General features: G+C 42.7%; 1 long non-coding RNA gene across 1 annotated transcript; it reads left to right on the top strand.

Moving 5' to 3' along the window:
- Positions 1-5534: 5534 nt before the first annotated feature.
- Positions 5535-21669, top strand: LOC117074941. Its single transcript, XR_004433784.1, has 4 exons — positions 5535-5751; positions 15439-15675; positions 16318-16443; positions 20873-21669. It is a non-coding gene; the product is annotated as an uncharacterized LOC117074941 (long non-coding RNA).
- The last annotated feature ends 1103 nt before the right edge of the window (positions 21670-22772 follow it).

Here is a 22772-nt window from a genome sequence, read left to right as displayed (position 1 = left end):
TCTAACATATCATCTAACAATTCCCTCCATTCATTTTTTTCTCCTTATTTCTTCTCCTTTCAAGTAACAGTGTCTTCAACAATCGTTCAGCTGTTCAGAAACTTAAAAATCATGAGGTGATTCTTAAAGGATAGGAATTCATATTGATCATACAACGTGTAATCTGACATGTATATAGTGGCACAAACACCATAAAATCTCAGCTTGCTTTGTAGCCATTCTGGATTGCTGAGTTCTAGGTAAGTAAGAGCTGGTCCTTCAAAGGAAGGAAGGAGGAAGGAAGGAAGGAGGGAGGGAGGGAAGGCAGGCAGGCAGGCAGGCGGGCAGAGAGGGAGGGAAGAAGGAAGGAGAGGGAGGGAGAGTGAGAGAGAGAGAAAGAATAAGAAAGAGAAAGAAAGAAAGAAAGAAAGAGCGAGAGGAAGGAGAGAGAGGGAGGGAGGGAGGAAGGAAGGAAGGCAGGTGAGAGAGAGAAGGAATAAGAAAAAAAGGAAGGAAGAAAGAAAGAGAAAGAAAAAGAAAAGAAAGAAAGAAGAAAGAAAAGAAAAGGGAGGGAGGAAGGAAGGAAAGAAGGAAGGAAGGAAGGCAGGCGAGAGAGAGAAGGAATAAGAAAAAAAGGAAGGAAGAAAGAAAGAGAAAGAAAAAGAAAAGAAAGAAAGAAAGAAAAGAAAAGGGAGGGAGGAGGAAGGAAGAAGAAGGAAGGAAGGCAGGCGAGAGAGAGAAGGAATAAGAAAAAAAGGAAGGAAGAAAGAAAGAGAAAGAAAAAGAAAAGAAAGAAGAAAGAAAAGAGGGAGGGAGGAAGGAAGGAATGAGGAAGAAAAGAAAAAGATTTTGGTAGAAAATGTTCTAAAATGTAATTCAACTGCCCCTGCTTTCTTAAAGAGTGGAGGAACTTTATTTAACATCTTTTTTTTTCTCTTTTTTTGGTCTTAACATTATCACAAAAAGAACTGATTTCACTGCTATTGGATAAAAAAATTATGGGTTTAGGCCATGGTGGGGGGAGAGAGAGAGACAGAGAAGTGAGAGAGAAAGACACATACACACACACAGAAAGAGAGAGAGAGAGACAGAGAGAGAGAGAGAGACACACAGACAGACACAGAGAGAGAGACACACATACAGAGAGAGAGACACACACACACAGAGACACAAACACACACACAGAGACAGACACAGAGAGAGAGAGAGAAATATTTTCCTGCACACCTGAGAGGTCCCAAATGACTATGCCTTCTGGAATTCTTGCGCCTGTCTGTTTTTTGCACCTTTTTTCTGTTGCTCTCTTCTTTGGGCCATCAGCAGTTACTTCAGTTACTTCTTGTTGGTGTACAAGACTATGCAAAGCCTTCTCCCTAATGCTGATTTTCTATTTCTAAATTGCTACGGGCATGGAGAAACTCACACTGGTTAGGGATATGTGTACAATAAACATAAATGCTTTTCAAATCAGGAACTGAGGGCTGGTTCTTCTCTGAGAAAAGTATAAGAAAAGTGTTGCTTAATCCCAGCACTTTGGGAGGCCGAGACGGGCGGATCACGAGGTCAGGAGATCGAGACCATCCTGGCGAACACGGTGAAACCCCGTCTCTACTAAAAATACAAAAACTAGCCGGGCGAGGTGGCGGGCGCCTGTAGTCCCAGCTACTCGGGAGGCTGAGGCAGGAGAATGGCCTAAACCCGGGAGGCGGAGCTTGCAGTGAGCTGAGATCCGGCCACTGCACTCCAGCCTGGGCGACAGAGCGAGACTCCGCCTCAAAAAAAAAAAAAAAGAAAAGAAAAGTGTTGCTCAAGTGTTGTTTTATTTTTAAAAAATTCATTGTTTCTAAGCTATTTTCTAGATATGAGAGGTTAGCAATGGCTCAGTTCTATGTAAATAAAAATATATATGAAGTATTGTCAACCTACCCGCCCTACCCCGGCAGACATTCGTTACTCAAATGCTTACATTCAGATGATATATATCTTTCTTGCCCTGAAGTTTTGAAAATTTTAATAGCTCCATGGATTGAACTGACACGAGAGAAAAATATTTCAAGTCTCTTTTAGTAATTTTTATGCTCATAAAAATGTTTCCAGTGTATCAAAGGCAAGTTTGAACTCAGAGAAGTAATATCCTCCAAAATCGATCTCAGGGGCTATCTCCCTACTGATGATACTTTCCTCTCTTCCCAGTTGGTTTATAAAACTCATTTTCCATGACTGGTCATTTCTGTTTAAGATTCTGTTGGTCAAAACTGCTATCTAGGTAGTTGCCAGTCTTTCAGGATTTCCAAGCAGAAACCATAATGAGTATTCAAAATCAGTGGGCTGGGAGCTCTAAGTCCCCAAACACCTTCACAGTCAACCATGTGATGTTTCTGATTGACAACCCACAAGCTGGGGTAAACTGCGGGGGTCCGCCTGACCAGAGCAGATTGCAGCCAGGCTGGCCTTCCTGAAAGATACACACACTGGTCCCGGGACCCTGGGAGCCCCCGCTCTCCCGACTGTTTATGTTTGCTGTCACACACTGAGCAATCATGCGGTACACTTCACAGTCAGCAAGTTTATCTTGAGTTAAAGTTTGACCAGTAGAAACCAAGTTGTGTTTACCCCCGTTCTACAGCAAGTCATGTGCAAATAGCACCTGTGAACATTTTTCAGCACACATTCTGTACCCCCTCCATGGTTCTCATGGCAGTGAATGTTGCGGGGAAAGCCAGCAAGTGTCAAATCTTTGGCAAATGTTAAAATCCTCTCCGGAAATGATTCACAATTACTGCCATCAGGGTGCATGGGTAATGACCATCTTTGTTGTTAGCACACATTCTCTCTTCCCCAAAATGCAAACTCAACCCAGTAACCCCTCTACTAAACAGATTAGGAACTCTAAATGCTGTGACAAATATTTTCTCACTGTAATCAGAATAATCTACACTTATATTTTTTTAATTGTTAGAATTTAAAAGGATTTTTGTAGACTGGATTTCACAATACTTTCCAACTGTTGTATTTCATATTTATGCATTGGTCACAATGTGTTAAGCACTATTCTAAGTGCTTTCAAACATTATTAATTCATTTATTCCTCCTAACAACTTTGTGAGATAAGTACAATTACCCCATTTGATAAATCTGCAAACTGAGGCACAAAGAGATTCAGTAATTTGTCCAAGGTTACATACATTGCTAGTAAGTGGTAGAGCCAGTGAGTTGAACCCAGGCCCAGACGAAAGCAAGTATATACCCATTTTCCATGCTGCCTTACTATGTAAATGTAAGTATTGGTAATACTGTCTCTTTTTTTCCAAATAAATTGAAGCTGATTTTTAAAATATTTACTGTATTAGTTTGCTAGGGCTACTATAACAAAGTACCCTAGACTGAGTGGCTTAAACAGTAGAAATTTATTTTTTCACAATCCTGGAGGCTAGATGTCTGAGATCAAGGTGCCGTCAGGGTTGGTTTCTCTTGAGGCCTTTCTCTTTGCCTTATAGATGGCCACCTTCACCAGTTCACCTTACACAGTCTTCACCCTGAGTGCATCTGTATCCTAATTTCCTCTTATAAACAAACACCAGTCATATAGGATTAGGGCTCGCAGTAATGACCTCATTTGAACTTAATTACCTCTTTGAGAGCCTGTCTCCAAATAGAGTCCCATTCTGAGGTTAGTGGGATTAGGGGTTCAACATATGAATTTAAGGGGACATAATTCACTATAACATCTACCACATGGTCATAATGTGCTGGTTATTATATGAAATGTCAAAATGTTGAGCTCCAAGTTCTTTAAGAAAGCACAGTATTCATCGTGGACATTTATTTGAATGACAAAGTGGACACGGCTCTTGTTTCTTTCCTAGATGGTTGACTTGACCATGTTGTCCAATTTGAAGTGGGTACTATGACCGAGGCATAGTGCTTGCCATTATTTTACCTTGACTTCTTCACTTTGTACACCAAGGGTGAGAAACTATTCATCTCTCTCTATCATCTATGTTTCATCTCTCTCTCTCTCTTTATCATCTTTCATCCATGTAGCTATCTAGGTATCTATTGATCTATCTAACTATCTACATGTCAATCAGTCATCTCAATGGACCACAAATTAAGGAGTGAAGGGAGTGAAGTAGTCATCTTGTTAGTATGAGTGTCTTGGGCATGTCTTTAAAAAGACTCCATTTTAGTTTTCTCATTATAAAATGTGTCTCTTAAGCCAACTGTAGAAAGTATGACTTAGTATAAAGGGAAGGAGCTTTATGGCAGGAAATCTAAGGTAAGCCATCTTTTATGACTAGAAGTAAATCCCTGGGTACAGGGAAAAATCAGAGATGTGGAAATAATAGACGTGTGTATATGTAAGTATGAGATATTCATCTCACATCGCCTGTCATGTAGGCGGTGATTTAAAAATATTAAAGGAAGGAAAACAGTATCCTGTCCCAGTTTTTTCCAACAAATGGCATAAACAGATACCTGCAATGATTTAGGTCCCTACAATGATTAAGCACATGTAACACTATAATTTTACTTCTCATATAAAAGCAAATATTATCCTGCCTCTCCTACTTCTAATTCTAATTCCCCAAGTAGAGCATGTCCTTCTTAACTGTGTTCATCACTTCTGCAATTACTGTGAATGCGGAAGTGCTATTTAAATAAATTTTAGAGCATTATACAAGTGTTAGCATGAATGTTAGCCACTCCTTTCCCTTCTTTTGGTTTTGAATCCCAGGAAACTAAAAACAAAATTGGACATTGGTGAAATGAAGTTGCCAGGATAATGCTGAGTGAACTATGGCAATCCTTTGTTAACCCTAGTGTTGTAATAATGAGGTTCAGCATTTGTTTTTTAAAATTTCAAAATCTGTGATCTTTTAGCTGATGTTGGGCTCAGTTCAGTATCCTTCAGAGTGATGACTTTCCTTTCTTGTAGGTGATGCATGCCATGATTGAGAAACTGCCTGTGTTCTACCCTTCAATGAATGGATAGAAATGTAGATCCAGAAAAGAAAAATGTGCCCTTAAGTTCCTCAGTATTTTGGGAAATTGCCAAGTGGTCACTGTAGTAGATTACAGTATTGTTTGCAATTATTTGTCCTTTTTTTTTTTTTTCTCCTTTAAAAGGATTATACATCCCTACCTTAGACCCTTTATAGGTACGTGTACTTCCCTATCCCTATCAGACTTGGTCATGTGATTTTCATTGGCCAATGACGTGTGAGTAGACAAGGTACATGCCACTTAGGAGCAGAAGCTTTAAATGTGATCATGTGGTTCCACTTGGTCTCTTGCTCTTCTGCCCTCTTCCAAGAGAAAAGTGTTCTCCAGATAGGAGCTGCTCCTTCAGCTGTATCCTGGGATGACGAAACACATGGGACAGAGCCATAGCAGACTCATAGCCTACATGTATCATGAGCAGGAAATACATTGATGATCTAACTACTGAGATTTTGGGGGATTGTTTGTTATGCAGTGAAGCTGACTAATACAGTTACACAAGATTTTGCTGAGATTTGCACAGATAAAACAAGGGAGGCTGTGAATGCAAGAAGATGTTATACTTCACAGTGAGGGCTAGTTTCTAAACATGAAAGAACACATAGCTTATGTGACATGACATTTGTTGGAGAATATGCTCTAGAAAATCATGATATCACAGATATATACTAAATATCTGAAGGAGATTAGGGAGAAAACATTTCCAGCAGAGGAGTTCTTTAATATAGACAGAGCTTGTTTCAGAATTGGTATCTTCCTGAATATTTGGTTTATGTATATATTTTTACATATATATGTGTGTATGTAATTCCTCAAACATAGTATCATTTTAAATTTTTATTCTCTAAACCGCATTTTTAATGAGTTCTTGATCTTGCCAACTAAGGTTCTGTTAACATTTTTCAGAAGTGTATAATAGGTTACAGATTATAGTTCTGCATGCCAGGAGGTTTAGTGGTAAGTGTTTACTGAATGTAAATATTACAAGGAGAAAACTGGAGTACCGTGATAAAACTTGAGCTTAGAATAGTACCTGGTATAGAGTAGATGCTAAAAAGTACTTATTGATTGACTGAGTAAATTATAATACTGTAGAGTTTAGGTAAGATAAGGGGTAACATTTGTCCTGAGGTTTGTTTGCTGTTTATTTAATTATGAATTCTCTCCCTTCTCATGCCATAAAGACTCTGGCTCAACTCCCTCTGGAGGAGTAAGGACCTCGTACAAGGCATTTTCTTTTTCTTTGTTTTCCTACACAGAAAGTGGGAATTGTAAGAGTGAGAAGAAAATGTTTAAAATGTTTGGAGAACTTTTGTGCTCTATAACTGTATTCCCTTGCCCCTTTTCCCCGCTTGTTGAGTCTTTGTGGCTTATTGCTGTTGTTTCTGTGATTGACTCGAAGTCCACTCTGATGGCTTCTGTTCTGCTCTCTACCTTATGCTGTGCTGGCATGCCTATGAGTGGGAGACCCCAATTCATAGTCTCGAAAGCTGTGTTGGAGGACAATGAATGGAGAGAATGCAGTCCTTGAAATTTGGAAATAGGTGGGATCCAAAGAGTACCCCAATCTAGCATTTGCTTATTGTTCATAAAACAGTTGTTGAATGCATGAATATATACTTTTTGAGACTGTAGAGATGCTTGTACGAAGAGCAACTGAACACCTGGCGAGGATAGCAATTATTTGCATGTGTCCAGCTGTGTGCCTGTGCCAGGGCTAAGTCTCCTAGGAAACCAAAGTATCACCACATGGTGAGCCTGATCTCATGACGGTGGCAGGCAGTTTAGTTTCCTGCCTCCACCAGAGTGAGGGCACACTTGGTGTTAGTAAATTTCATAAATATAACATTTTTGGTATTAAATAGATTTTAATTAAATGAATTATATATTTCTGAAATTAAATAATTAACAATAATAAACCTCCTCATTTGCCCTCAAATATTGAGGTAGTAAGAGAAGAGTAATCATTTAGATTTATGCCTTTCTGGATATCAGTATTTAAGAGCACCCAGGAATGGCTGAAGTTGTCTTTTCTCTGTCTGAATCCCCTCCAGTAACTTGCATGCCCTGTAAAGGCAGAAATTACACATGCCTGGTTCACTGCTAGGTCCTCAGTTACTACCTGGGTTCCCATCTTGTTATAGGCACTAATACAGACTCAGTGACTGCTCGATGAGCTGTACTGAGAGGGCCCAAAGCCATGACAGGCCCAGCCCACATCACTGCTTGGCAGGAGCCGCTCCTAAGTCAGTGTTGCCTTGGGGAGTCTGAGAAAACACCTAGGTGGATAAATTAGTACATTTCTGGCCAAAGGGCCTCACTGAAATCTCACCATAAATTAGTTGCAGGAAAAGAGCACTTACGGTGACTCACGCCTGTAATCCCAGCACCTTGGGAGGCCGAGCCAGGTGGATCACTTGAGGTCAGGAGTTCAAGACCAGCCTGGCCAACATGGCAAAACCCTGTCTCTACTAAAAATACAAAACTTAGCCAGGCATGGTGGCGTGTGCCTGTAGACCCAGCTACTCAGGAGGCTGAGACAGGAGAATCACTTGAGCCCAGGTGGTGGAGGTTGCGGTGAGTGGAGATCACACCACTGCACTCTAGCCTCGGTGACAGAGCAAGACTCTGTCTCAAAAAAAAGAGAAAAGAACACTTGATATTAAATGTTAAACACAGACAGATATCTATAACATTAATAAGACCTTCCATTTGTTGAGCTATACTATGATTTAAACACTGACATTAATTCATTTAATGCTCACAACCACTCTATGAGGTCTTTTGTAGGCTGCCTCTGTGATGGCTCCTGTTGATCCTCACCTCCTGGCATTCATTACCTTGTATAATCTCTTCTCCTTGAGTGTGGACCGGATTCATATACTTGCCTTGAATGAGTAGAGTATGTCGAAGTAATAGGATGTCCCCTTCAAGATCAGATTGTAAAAAGTCTGTGACTTCTCTCTTTGGTGCTCCAGCTGCCATGCCATGAGCCACCCTGTAGAGAGGTCTATGTGACAAAGCACTGAGGGAGACTCCCAGCCAACAGCCAGTGAGGAAGTGGAACCCTCAGTCCAACAGACTCTATTGGATGGAATCCTGTTGGCAACCACATGCATGGACTTGGAAGAGGATCCTGCCCCAGTCACACCTTCAGATGGGACTGCAGCCTCAGACAGTAGTTGGATTGCAACCTCATGAGATACTTTGAGCCAGAAGCTCCTGGCTGAGTCATGCCTGGCTTCATAAACCACAGAGGTTGTAGCTAATACATGTTTATTGGTTCAAGCTGCTAAGTTTTGGGTAATTTATCATACAGCAATAGATAACTAATATAGGTAGGTACTGGTATTATTTGTATTTTACAGAAGAGGAACCTGAGGTTTAGAGAGGATAGGAAATGATGGAACCAGGATGTGGACCTTCAAATATGACTCCAAGGACTGCGCAATTGATAACTAGAATCAGTTTTGGATAACGTTAAGCACATTACTGTTGTTCAGTCCAGCTTGGTACTGTGCAGAAACTTCGTGCTTCCAGACTTTAGAAAAGCTAATATGAGCAGACAAAAGGATGGTTTCCTCCCAAGCCAGGTAAAGATTTTAAAAGATACACAAGAAAAAATTATAGATCATGCAGCAACAATAGAGCATTAACATTCCATTTCTAACAAAGATGATCTTAGAGTTCTCCAGAGAGACAAAACTAATAGGAGATAGATAAATGGATGGATGGATAGATGGATGGATAGATAGATAGATAGATAGATAGATAATGGATAGATAGATAGAGAGAGAGAGAGAGAGACAGGAGAGGATTATTAGGGGAATTGGCTTATGTGATTATGGAGGCAGAGAAGTCCCATGACAAGCTGCCCACAAACTGCATGCCCATAGTGTGGCTCAGTCCAAAGCCTCAGAACCAGAGAAGCTAATGGTGCAACTCTCAGTCTGAGGCCAAAGGCCTGAGAACCCAGGGTGTCCTGGACTCTAAAAGCTGAAAAGCCTGGAGTTCTGATATTCAAGGGCAACAGAAGCAGGGTGTCCCAGGTGCAGGAGAGAGAAAGAAAGAATTCTCCTTTCCTCTGCCTTGTGGTTCTCTATGGGCCCCCAGCTGATTGGATGGTGCCCACCTACAATGAGGGCAGATCTTTCCCACTTGGTCCACTGACTCACATGCCAGTCTCCACTGGAAACACCCTCAGAGACACACCCAGATTTGAGGCTTTACCAGCTCTCTAGGTATTCCTTAATCCAGTTAAGACCTAAAATTAACTATCACAGCTTCCCTGCCTTCCAGTCCACCACTCAAAAATAACCATTCTCAGCAGTTCCTTCTGTTCTCTATTGCCTCAAAATTATGCAAAACACAGCAAATGTGGATGTACATTTGCATATGTAAAAATATTTGTGTGTGTGTGTGTGTGTGTACACATATATATATACAGTTGACTCTAGAGCAACATGAGGGTTGGGGCACCGATCCCCCAACACAGTTGAAAATCTGCATATAACTCTTGACTCCTCTAAAACATAACTACCAAAAGCCTATTGTTGATCAGAAGCCTTACCAATAACACAGTCAAGCAACACCTATTTTGTACGTTATATGTATTAGATGCTGTATTCTTAGAAAAAAGTAAGCTAGAGAAAAGAAAATATTATTAAGAAAATCGTAAGGAAGAGAAAATATACTTACTATGTGTCAAGTGGAAGTAGATCATCCTAAAGGTCCTCATCCTCATTGTGTTCATGTTGAGTAGGCTGAGGAGTGGGGAGGAAGAGGAGGGACTGACTGGTCTTGCTGTCTCAGTGGTAGCAGAGGTAGAAGAAAATCTGTGTATAGTGACCTGCACAGTTCAAACCCATGTTGTTCAAGGGCCAATTGTGTACACAACACCACACATACACACACGAGTGTGCACAAAAATTTGGGATCATGGTTATTTCTATTATTTATTGCTATATAACAAATCAATCCCAAACATAGCGGTCTAAAACAGTAGCAAGTGTTTCTCCTCAGTCCTGGTTTCTGTGGGTCAGGAATGTGGAAAGAGCTCAGCAGGCTGGCCTGGTATTGCTTGTGCAGGGGCAGGCAGAGACTAAAGCTGGAGCACCTGGACACATCTCTCTCCCCATCATCTTTCCACTTGTGTTAGTTTGGGCTTCCTGATAGCATGGTGATCTTAGGCTGCCCATTTAGCCACTAAAGGCTTAAGAACAAGTATCCTAGCAACAAGGCAGAAGATGCATCACTTTTTACAGCCAAGACTCAGTATCACATATTATCATTTCTCTCTTCCCCTATTGGTCAAAACAACCACAAAAGCTTGCCCAGTGTGAAGGGGATTTCATCTCCCAATGGAAGAAGTGTCAAAGAATTTGCAGACAAAGTTTTAAATTTCCATAATGATGTACTCACACCACTCTAATGTAGAGTAGGTGCACACATCCAAGAAAGTCTCTAAAACAATTCAGGGGTATAAAAATATAGTACAGCTTATATTTCTTTGTTTTAATTCACCCCTTTTGCTCTATTTTTGTATCTCTTTATGTACATATACATGTATATGTTCTATAAATAAATAAATACATTGGGGAATGTGCCCAAAAGTTTTTACACAATTTAAAAACTTTGTCAGATATTGCTAAATATGTTGCCCTTGCTTCTTTATTTTCTACTTATTAAAATTAAAAATCCTTTATATGCAAACTCTACCCATCAACTTTTCACCTTTTTAAAACCTGCTTCATAAAGTTCTGTTGTCTAAGTAGTCTCAGCTGATGGATATTTAGGTAAATTCCAGTTGTTTCCACTATTATAAGCAATGCTGTGATGTACATCCTTGTCCTACATATTTTGGTATAATTTTGTCAAGGCAGTAGTAGTCTAAATTCAAGCAGTGGAATTCCTCGAGCAAAGGGAGCATACACTGAAAATTACAGTTGATTTTGTTAAATTGCTCTCAGATAAGTCGATTAATATTAGCAACATGACCACCAGTTAACAGTCCCCATAACAATATTTGTGAGTTCCTTTCTCCACGTTTCTTCACAGGCACTAATTATTTTAAAAACTTCATAGTCTCTGCCAATTAGGTGAACAATGGTATCCTGTTATGATTTGGCTATGCATTCTTCATGTCAAGTGAATGTGCTTAGCACACATTTGTGTGACTTTTCTTATAAACTGCCCATTCATATTCTTTGCCCAATTTTTAATTTATTGATTCGTGCCAGCTTTTTGTTATTGGTTTGTACCAGCTTTTTATAATTTAAGAAAATTAACCCTGTGTTTCTCATATATGTTGCAAGTATTTGCCCTGATTTTCACATTTTTAAAAGTAATTTTGTCATACAAAAGTATGTATACTTTTATGGTATTAAATTTGTAATTTTTTAAATCTGTGGCTTCTACACTAGAAAGGACTTCGCTATACAGAGATCATCAATAAAGACACCCATGATTTTTCAGATCTTAGGGTTTCAAATTTTACCTTTAAGTTTTTTATCCACGTGGAATTTATTGGGGGAAAGGGTATGGTAAGAACGAGCTTAGGCCAGGCGCGGTGGCTCACACCTGTAATCCCAGCACTTTGGGAGGCCGAGGTGGATGGATCACCAGGTCAGGAGATGGATCCTGGCTAACACGGTGAAACCCCGTCTCTACTAAAAAAAAATTCAAAAAATTAGCCGGGCATGGTGGCGGGCACTTGTAGTCCCAGCTACTCTGGAGGCTGAGGCAGGAGAATGGTGTGAACCTGGGAGGCGGAGCTTGCTGAGCCAAGATCGGGCCACTGCACTCCAGCCTGGGCAACAGAGCAAGACTCCGTCTCAAAAAAAAAAAAGGAACGAGCTTTTTTTTTTCTTTTAAAGTGGCTAGCCACTGGTTCCAACACCATTTGTTGAATAGCCCTTCTTTTCACCTCTTACAAGCAACACTTACTACTTTCACCTGATCCTCACTCATCAAGGGTCTAATGCTTACTACTTTAGGTAGATGATGACAATGACCTATAATTAGGGCAGAAGCTACTGTTCCTACAAAGAGAAGGCCCTTTATATAACTTCTTACTACAAGAATATACATGCCCTACCTTAGAGGCTAAGCTGATCTGTCTACCCACCCCCACCCCCAGCCTCTCTGAGATAATTTTCCTTATGCATATTTGGCAATTCTTGCCCACTTGATTTTTTTTTTCCTGAGACAGCGTCTCGTTCTGTTGCCCAGGCTGGAGTCCAATAGCACGTTCTCAGCTCACAGCAACCTCTGGCTCCTGAGTTCAAGCAATTCTCCTGCCTCAGCCTCCCAATTTGCTGGGATTACAGGTGCCCACCACCACACCCATCTAATTTTTTTGTATTTTTAGTGGAGAGTTTTGCCATTTTAGGCAGGCTGGTCTCAAACTCCTGACCTTAGGTGATCTGCTGCCTTGACCTCTCAAAGTGCTAGAATTACAGGCGTGAGCACAGCGCCCAGCCACCACTTGATCATTTTTTGAGTCAGTGCTTTAGGCACAACCACTCTGTAAGTCACTTTCACAAAGTGCTCTTCAAGGTTATTCATGTTCACCTCAATAGATGCAGAAAAAGCATTTGAGAATGTGCAATATTCTTTCTTGATTAAAAAGTCTCAACGTTTTAGGTATAGAAGGAAATTTGCTCAACATAATAAAGGCCATTTTTGAAAATCCCAGAGACAGCAACATAAGCAGTGAGAAAAATGGAAAGCTTTTCCTCTAAGATCCAGTACAAGGCAAGGATGCCTATTCTTGCCACTTCTATTCAACATAGTATTGAAAGTACTAGCCAGAGCAGTCAGATAAGAAAAAAATATGAAGGGCGTCCAAATCAGAAAATAAGTAAAATTATCCCTGTTTACCGGTGACATGATCCTATATGTACAAAACACTAACAACTTCAAACACACACAAAAAACCTGTTTAAACTAATAAACAAATTCAGTAAAGTTGGAGAATACAAAATCAACATACAAAAATCAATAACTTTCTTCACAACAATAATGACTTATCCAAAAAATAAAAAATAAAGAAAACAATTTCACTAATAGCATTAAAAAGAATAAAATAATTAGGAATAAATTTAACCAAATAGCTGAAAGACCTGCACACTGAAAATTATAAAACATTGATAAAAAAATTTAAAATGACACAAATAATGGAAAGAGATCCCATATTCATGGACTGAAAGAATTAATATTGTTAAAATGTTCATAGTACACAAAGCAGTATGAAGATTCCAAACCATCCTTGTCAGTATTCCAATGGCATTTTTTACAGAACTGGAGAAATCAGTTCTAAAATCTGTATGGAATCACAGAAGACCCCAATAGCCAAACTTATTAAGAAAGAAAAATGAAGTTGAAGGCATCATACTTGGTGATTTTTATATTTTGCTACAAATCTATAGTAATCAAAACAGTATGGTATTGACATAAAAACAGACACATAAACCAACAAAACAGACAGTCCAGACATAAACCCAAGCATATACAATCAACTAATTTTTGACAAGAGCACCAAGAAGGTACAACGGAGAAATCAGCCTCTTCAGTAAATGGTATTGGGAATGCAGGATATTCACATGAAAATGAATGAAATTAGACCCCATCTCACAACAGACACAAAAATCAACTTAAAATAGATTAAAGATCTAACACCTGAAACCATAAAACTCCTAGAAGAAAATAGGGGGAAAGCTCCTTGACATTGGCCTTGGCAATGATTTTTTTTGAATATTACATCAAAACCTCAGGCAACAAAAGCAAAAATAAATAGGTGGGACTATATCAAATTAAAAATTTTCCACACAGCAAGGAAAACAGTCAACAAAATGAAAAGAATAGAGTCTATGGATTGTGAGAAAATATTTGTGTACCATATATTAGTTATTGCGGTTTTTGCCATTACTTTTAATGGCATTAATGGCGGTTTCTGCCATTACTTTTAATGGCAAAAACCACAATTCCTTTTGCACCAACATGAGATTTGATACAGGGTTAATATACAAAATATATAAGGAACTCACACAACTCAAAAGCAACAACAAGAATAACCCAGTTAAAACATGGGCAAAGCACCTGAACAGACATTTCTCCAAAGAAGACATAAAAATGGCCAACAGGTATATGAAAAGGTGCTCAGCATCACTAATTATTGGAGTAATGCAAATCAAAACCTCAATGTGATATCACCTGACATCCATCAAGATGACGATTATCAAAAAGAAGAGAGAACAAGTGTTGGAGAGGGTGTGGAGAAAAGGGAATCCTTGTACATTGTTTGTGGGAATATAAACTGGGACAGTCGTTATGGAAAAAATTGCAGGGGTTTCTCAAAAAAACTAAAAATAGAGCTACCTATCATATGACTCAGCAATTTCTCTGCTGGATATATGCCCAAAGGAAATTAAATCAGTACCTTACAGAGATACCTGTTCTCCCATGTCCATTGCAGTATTATTCACAATAGCCAAGATATGGCAACAACCTAAGTGTTCATCAACTGATGAATGGATAAAGAAACTGCTCATCACAGGGATTTGGGAAATGCAGCCTCCCTATGTTAGCACAGCTTATTGAGGGATTATAAAGGTCAGCCAAAGGAAAGGACACAATCACGGTCTAACTCAGACCACAGACCAGTATGGCTTAAACAATTTCCTTAATCAGTATGCTTTTATGAATACACACACACACACACACACACACATATATAGTGGAATATTATACCGCCTTTAAAAAGGAGATGCTGCCATTTTTGACAACATGCATGAACCTGGAGGACATTATGTTAAGTGAAATAAGCCAGCCACAGAAAGAAAAATGCTGTGATTCATCTTATATGTGAATCTAAAAGAGAAGTTAAATAAGTAGAAAAGAGACAGTAGAATGGCTGTTACCGGGGATGGGAGAGGGAGAAATGGGGAGAGGTCGAAGGGTGCACATATATGATAAATAAATCTAAAGGTATGGTGTACAGCATAGTTAGTAATATTATATTGTACACTGGAAAGTTGTGAAGAGAGTAGATTTTAGGTGTTCTTATCATACACACACAAAAAATAACTATGCGAGATTATGAATATGTTAATTTGCTTGACTGTAGTAATGATTTCACTCTGTATATGTGTGTCAAAACATCATGTTGTATGCCTTAAATATAGACAATTTTGTTAAAAAGGGAAAAACTACCAATGAATAAAACGGAATTTTTAAAACACCATTTGTCTCTGTACAGTTGACTTGCTGTAGGAGTTGACATTGACATGACCCTTCTCTCTGTGAAGGCACATGGCACTTTGCACTGCGTCATGAATCCTTTTGGTTTGGTGGGGTGGGTACCCCCACCCTCTATTTATGTAATAAAAACTAGGATTATGCTGAAGTTCCTTTTACCTCACGGTTGTTTTTGTTTCTTTCAATTGCCTAATCTAGGCTGCTTGGAAAAAGTTACGTTGGTGCCGGGGTTCAGCCCTCGCCTGGACAGGTGGCCACTAGAGTCATTAGCATGGACATTGGCACCAGTGACTACGTAGATCCCAGGATCCCAGGATCATAGCCAGTGCCCTGGGCTGCCTCCAGAGACCACTTGAGAGGTGCAGAGACTGTGGGCAAGCCCCTCATTCTTGTCTGAGACGGTGACGTCCTCTCCACTCTGCACAGCTAGCAGAGGTAGGAGCTGGGTTCTCCCACACCCTGCAGCAAATCAGAAATCCCAGGGTGAGGACAGGAGGATAGAGTTCCTGTGCCAGCTCAGCGCCCACTCCTCCTGTGTGCCGAGGTGGGCTGCTGAGATCCCCCAGCAGTCTGGGCTGGGCAAGAACTCAGATTTCCACCTGAGGTTGGAGAAGCTTCAGAGTTCAACCCTGGCCAGCAGAGTCCTGTGAGGGAGGGCAGTGCTTGCAGATAAAATCTCAGCCAATGGGGCTGTGCAGGTGGCCCCAAGGCCTCTGGCTCCACAGATAAGAATCAGAAGCACAGCCACCTCAATTTGAAAACAATTTGAGTTATCACGCTAATTAAAGGGGTCTGCAGGCACAAGACCTGACTAGATTTAGATCCCTAAGGTTAACAAAAATCAGATGGTTGAGAATAAGAATTTCACATAAATAGAAATATGAAAGTATGATGTGCAACTGAGAAGTTGCCATGATTTTTTCTTTTCAGGCTGTGGATAATTTCCATCATCAGATACATGATTTCTGACGCGGGGAGGGGTGGGGATGTGGATAGGGCCACTGACTTTTTTGTTCATTTAAAATCACTATAATTTGCTGAAGAAGGTTGAATGACTCCTACATTTTTTTAAGGCAGCTCTGAAATGAATGGCTTTATTTAATCACAAAAGAAGGAATACCAGCAAGACCACCCAGGCCCCAGCTCCAGTTTTTCCTAAAGAATTTGGCCGCATCTCCCTTTTTGAAGGCAGAGTTTCATCTTGTAATTAGAAGATTCCTTTGTTTCTTTAATGATCCTAAAGCACTGGTGTCATCTGAGGGAAATGACCTTTTAGGTAACAACAGCAGCCATCACTTGGGGGCTTTCAGTGTAAGAGGACCACACTGAAGTCACAAGCTATGCGGCTGTCCTATGAGGCAGGTGAGGCTCCCTGGGCAGGTAACAGGTGGGGAGGAGGCATCCAGGCACATGTCGTGCTGCGGTTCACAAAAGGTGTGACCCCCACTATCTACAGGAGGCCGACAAAAACTATTTTGCAAAAAGAGAACCATGACTGTTTGGATCTTGAAAAGTTTAAATGTCTTCGTCTCCTCCCCAGGCGGCCATGAGCATCTGAGGCCGGCGCCTGTGGCAAGACGTAGCAATGAGCCACCAGGTCCCTGAGGTACTATGTTGAATTTCTCAATCTGACTTTGTTTAGTTTGGGGAAAACATTTTTTTTGGTCCTGAAAAAAAAAATCACTGTGGTTTCTCTCCTACTCCCGCCCTCTGTAATCGCCACTTGCAAGAGTTTCACCATTTTCCCAGAAAACCAAAAAAATGAGGATGCTGGGCAGACATTCTTTGTTTCTTTTCTTCCATCTCCCTCTGCCCCGGGCAGTCTCGTCTGCCCACTGTCCCTACACCTCCTTCCTTCATGCTGGGCTCGCCTCTTTCTCCTTACCAGATTTCCTTTTCAGAATCCAACTCAACCCTCACCTTGGTAAATAATGCCTCAGTAGACTTAGAGGTAGCCTGAGTCCTTCCGCCCGTAGGGTGCCTGCACACCCTCGGCCCCATCACAGGCTCAGGCTCAGCCAGCTGCGGGCAGTTCACTGCTTCCTCTCTGCAGCAACCCCTGGTCATCCTGCTTGATGTTTTCCTTCTCCCTGTGGGCACTTGTAACTCATCAACTCACTCATCAACCAACAGCTCTTGAGCTCCCACTAAAGATCAATTGCACTGTGCAATATTATTTTGCGCCTGCCCTTTTGGAAGCCTTCTAATGTCATTTCACATGCATAGGCACCCAGGCTTCTCTCCTCCACCACATGTTGTCAACTGAACTATTCCTGTCCTTTCTACTCCCTTTACCAGGGTGGTGTCAGGAGTGAGTAGTGCATTAGTCAAAGCCCCTGCATTCTCTTAAATGGTTCTGCTACTGACTCACTATGTAAGTGTAGACAAATCACTTCCCTTTCTCAGCCCTAACTTCTCCAGCCATAGCATGCTCTCTGTACATCTGGAAAGAACACAGCTCGAATGAATGGGATGTCCTCTATACACAGGGCAACTCCATAATTCATTGTCCAGCTTTCACTTTCGAGAACAACAGAGGGTGTTTTCACGTGTATAACAGGACAGGCTTAAACAGGTTTGTCCCTGGCAAACCCGGGGCGTATGGTGCATGCCAGTTTCTGGGACCTCAGGTAAAAATGGGGATAGGAGCAGGCATTCCTCAGCTTATCACCTCCTAGTTCACAGAGATAGAATATCAGCAGCTTGCTGCAGTCTGAGCTATTAGGTTTGCTCTAGGGAAGGAGGCAAGAAATTCAGACTATCTTTCAAACATTTCTGACCTGTGTGCAAAAACAATCAGACATAACTCTCCAGCACCCACAGGGTGATCTGAGACATAGTGAGTAAAGATGAGCAAAACTTGAAAGCCCGTCTCTACTAAAAAATACAAAAAAACGGCCGGGCGCGGTGGCTCAAGCCTGTAATCCCAGCACTTTGGGAGGCCGAGACGGGCGGATCACGAGGTCAGGAGATCGAGACCATCCTGGCTAACATGGTGAAACCCCGTCTCTACTAAAAAATACAAAAAACTAGCCGGGCGACATGGCGGGCGCCTGTAGTCCCAGCTGCTTGGGAGGCTGAGGCAGGAGAATGGCGTAAACCCAGGAGGCGGAGCTTGCAGTGAGCTGAGACCGGCCACTGCACTCCAGCCTGGGCGGCAGAGCGAGACTCCGTCTCAAAAAAAAAAAAAAAAAAAAAAAAAAAAAAAACAAAAAAACTAGCCAGGCGCAGCGGCGGGCGCCTGTAGTCCCAGCTACCTGGGAGGCTGAGGCAGGAGAATGGCGTAAACCTGGGAGGCGGAGCTTGCAGTGAGCCGAGATCCGGCCAGTGCACTCCAGCCTGGGCGACAGAGGGAGACTCTGTCTCAAAAAAAAAAAAAAAAAAAGATGAGCAAAACTGTTAGAGTGACAAAGAAGACTCTTATTTGTGCATTATAAGTCCCAGCCTCAAACTTGCCATGCCATGCCATGCCCCTCTGAAATTTAAAACACCCTGATACCAAGCACTCGCCTATTTCAGGTGTCTAAAATAACACCTGGCCAAGTTAATTAAGTTGGGCCCAGAGGAAGAGCTACCAGGACCCCAGCATGGCTCTAAGGGGTCTTAATAACTTCCGAGAATTCCGAAGTGGAAATGTTTGCGTATAAGAGCTACATCTGGGCCCGCAGCTCTCAGGGCCCTTGACTTAATTCCTTTTGGGGAGGAACATCCAGGCAGGAATAGAGAACCAGGATATAGCATGCAACCACAATCAGGAATCAGCAGAAACAGAGCCACCCTTGCTTGGCTCAGAAACCAGATACCAGGCGCTAGGCAGGAATTCGCCCCTGGGAAGCTGTTGCTTAATCCTCTAGTTCCTCAGGATCCTGGCCTCCTTGACAAAGGCCAAGCCAAACAGGGATCCCAGGTAAGGCCAGGCTGCCCAGCCAGTGCCAGCTCATTCAGGGTTAGACTAGGGCTGGGAGGAGCCCAGGCAAACTTTCAGGATGTCAGGCGCTGAACAGAATCCCAGAGGTAGGCAAGTTTCTGCAGCTCCAATAATCCAGTGGAAAAGTGCTAATTTCCCAAAGGCCTTTCATCAAAAGGCCCAAGTCATCTTTGGCCTGAGTCTAGCTAGAACCACTGGGATCTGGGATGAAACTGAGCAATTGCAGGTCTTGCCGTTGAGAGAAGAGAGGTTTGGCTACAACTGGGTCCCAGTTGACCGGGTCACAAGGATCAGCCAGTTCCTAGGTGCAGAGTTGGGATCCGCGGCCTTTGCCCCTAAGCAGCCCCACTGACACCTCCAAGGAACTGTTTTATTATAAAAGGGAGGGGGAAGGGAAAAGAGTTTCTTCCATTATCAAAGGTGGAGGGTAGGGAGAAGAAAAACGGGAGATGGTTGTCTGAGTGTATTTATTTTCCTCTAAAATGTACACTGAAATGGAAATGCCTACAGAAACACACAGACACTTTGATCATCAGCCAATTGGGTGGGCAACATGTCTGATCTCTGCTCTGCCCTGCACACTGCAGGTACTTGACAGCTGGATAACAACATCTCCACCATGGTGGTGGCCACATTTATTGGCTTTGTGACATTCATCAGGGCTTCCTTCTTATTAAAGATGCATGGGCTGCAGCTATTTGGAAGGACACCAGATATATTCACTCCAGGTAGAAAACATTTCTCCTTTCTCCAGGAACCTAGATCTTGGAGAATACAGAGAAGGGAGTGGGCAGAGAGTCTCTGGTGGTGGAGGTGGGACACAGAGCCAAGCTATCCCCAGGTTAGGTGTCTCAGATGAAGGAAGTCCCCCAGAGTGCATTTCCTCCTGGAGTGATTCTGCCGTTATTGACTGTGATGGTAAAGAAATGACTGTGTATTTTCCATTTATTTACTCCCATATATTCTCCATTTTAACGCAGGGAGGTAAGATTAGGGAACTGGCCCATTTCGTCCCTTTGATTTCTTGTCACTCAGCCCCAAATGTAGAAGCTAGTGGACAAGCTGCTCCCAGGGAATGACAAACAGCTTGAACATTCCAAGAGGGTAAAAGTTGATGGTGGCAGGTGAGAGAGGCCAGTGCGGGAGGAAAGTACCGGCCCCGAGGAGCCTCCTCCTCAATTCTGTTCAGTTTGTAAAACTCGAGTTTTTTCCTCTTCCTTCCCTTGGCGTTGAGGCTGTCCCAGACACAGGCAGATTGGGGCAGGGCTGCAGCACTGCGGATGCTCTGATGAGTGAGAATGAGTCACCCGCTCAGGCCTCTTTCTAGTTAAGCAGAGGTAAAGGCCCAGTTTTGTAGTAGCCGGAGTGTGAGGATCCCTCGCACTGATCTGCCTACAATGGGCCGACGGCAAGCCCAGAAACTCTCAAGTCTCATCCCCAGTGGTCTACCGAGGTGCGCATGGCTAGCTTCCCTGAATTCACTCCAAAGTCCCAGTCAAGCCCCCTTTATGCGTTACAGGTAATTATGCAAGAAAGGGGCAGAAGAGAGCTCTCCCCACCACCCACTAGAAATCGCGGGTGATGATTCGGCAATTATCGGCAATTATCGCATCGCCTCTCTAAAAATGACAATTCCACCGCACCAGAAGAGGCCATTTCCTAATGTTCCGCACCTGTTAACATCAAAATGTTAATTGAATGCAGGCCTCAGGCAGAAGCAACTTCCTGGGCATGCGCGTTAAGAGACAAAAATGGTGACGTTTGACGCCCACTCCACCAGAAAAGGGAAGAAAACCTCAGAGGGGCCTGCGTGGAACGCCCTAAACACACTGCGCATGCTCCATCTCAAAGGGTAAGGCGAGCACTGCGCACGCAGGAAACCCACCCTGTAAGGGAAGAATCGTGGGGAAGAGGCGAGCCTATGAAGTCCCAGGATCAAGGTTAAAGACCCTCTTTTTTTTACTGTCTTCTTGTGCTCTCTTTTCTCTCTTGGACCTTCAGGCGCCTGCGTGGGTCTCTTTCAAGCGAATTTTCCTTTCTTTCCTGTTCTAAAGCCTTTTAACTAAACTTCCACTCCTGCTCTGAAACTTGCTCGGTCTCTTTTTCTGCCTTACGCCCCTCAGTCGAATTCTTTCTTCTGAGGAGGCAAGGACTGCAGTTGCTGTGGACCCATAGGGATTCGCCCTTGGTAACTCGGGGTAACTCGGGTGTCTTGCACTGCTGACATATGTAGCAAGTCCTGTCTTCGGGTTGGCAGGCACCACGGCTGACACCACATGCGCAGAGACAGGGGAAAGACCAAGAAGTGACTCATGACATTACCCTCGTCTCTGGAAGACAAGATGTTGGTCTCGTCAGGTGCCCTGCAGTCTTCAGTGTTGGCTGCAACCAGAGCCCCAGCAATGCAGACCAGGATGAGGGAAAGCCGCTGGAAGAGGCCTACAGCATTTTTTATTAGTAAATCCAGAGAACGTGTTATATAAAGTGTAAGACAATCACCATTGCATGCATGTATTCATTCACTCATTCAGTAAGGAATTTTCCATTTCTTTATAAATGAGTAAAAGGTACAGGCTGGGTGGCCTTGGACAGTATCCGATTAATGAAAGACAGATTTGAATAAAAATGTGTAAGGTCTCAAATACCAGGCTACTTACTGCCTTACACGGTATTCAGAGGGGAGCCTTTGAAAGTTTATAGCGAGAAGGAAAACAAATATGATTTTCTGGTTCCTAATACTTTCCCATGGATAGTAACAGTTTGCCTACAGATTCAGCAAACCATGATGTTCTGTAAGATGCATGGACTGTTTTGAGCACCAGGACGCTGGCTGCAAGCTGCGGGGCCCTTCGTCCACCGGGGTCTGTCCTGGTCCCTAGGCGAGCTGTGGCGGGGTCTCTCTGGCGGTCCACACAGTGGCCTGTGGCAGGCGATCAGGAAGCAGAGGCAGAGCAGCTAGGGGAGGACTGGGATGACTGAACCTCTCCTGCTTAGGTTCAGGGGCCCTCCCTTGAAGGTGCGGCCTATGTGAGACTTGGATCCACAGCCTGGTAACCAAAACTGGCACACCCAGCACAGTCACCTCCGCGGCAGCGCATGACCTACATCAGCCAGTCAGCAGCTCTTACTGAGGAGCTCCTAGGTCCAAGTGCATGTGCAGCATGAGGGGGAGGGGGGCTTACCTACATTGAATTAGCCAAGTGAGATATACACACATGAGAAGTTCCAGAAGCAGCAAAGGATCACGGATGGTTGCAGAAGCTGAGTGGGGTGGAAGGAAGGACTTGGAGAGGAGGTGGCACTGGAGCTGGGAGTTGAGGGAGAACTAGAGGGAAATTAGGAAACCCGAAGATGAGAGGGTGTTTTGGGCACGGTGAGAAAAAAGGAGTGGGAGAACATGTGTGAGCTATGCTCCAGAGAAGTGAGCACTCAGTATGGCAGAGCCCGTTTTGGGGGCGGGTGGCGTTCATTTGCCATTAAGGTGGCAAAGCTAGGTTTAAACCAGCCTTTCGATGTTTCTGAAAGTCAGGCTGAAGGTTTGGACAGTCTTCAGAGAAGAATCATGGAAAGCTTTTGGCAAACACACTCAGTGAAACGGTGTTGA

The sequence above is a fragment of the Trachypithecus francoisi genome, unplaced genomic scaffold (genome assembly GCF_009764315.1).
Source record: "Trachypithecus francoisi isolate TF-2019V2 unplaced genomic scaffold, Tfra_2.0 Lachesis_group5, whole genome shotgun sequence".
Taxonomy (NCBI): Eukaryota; Metazoa; Chordata; class Mammalia; order Primates; family Cercopithecidae; genus Trachypithecus; species Trachypithecus francoisi.
The sequence above is the reverse complement of the archived record's forward strand: the minus strand, read 5'-3'. Positions and strand labels throughout refer to the sequence as shown.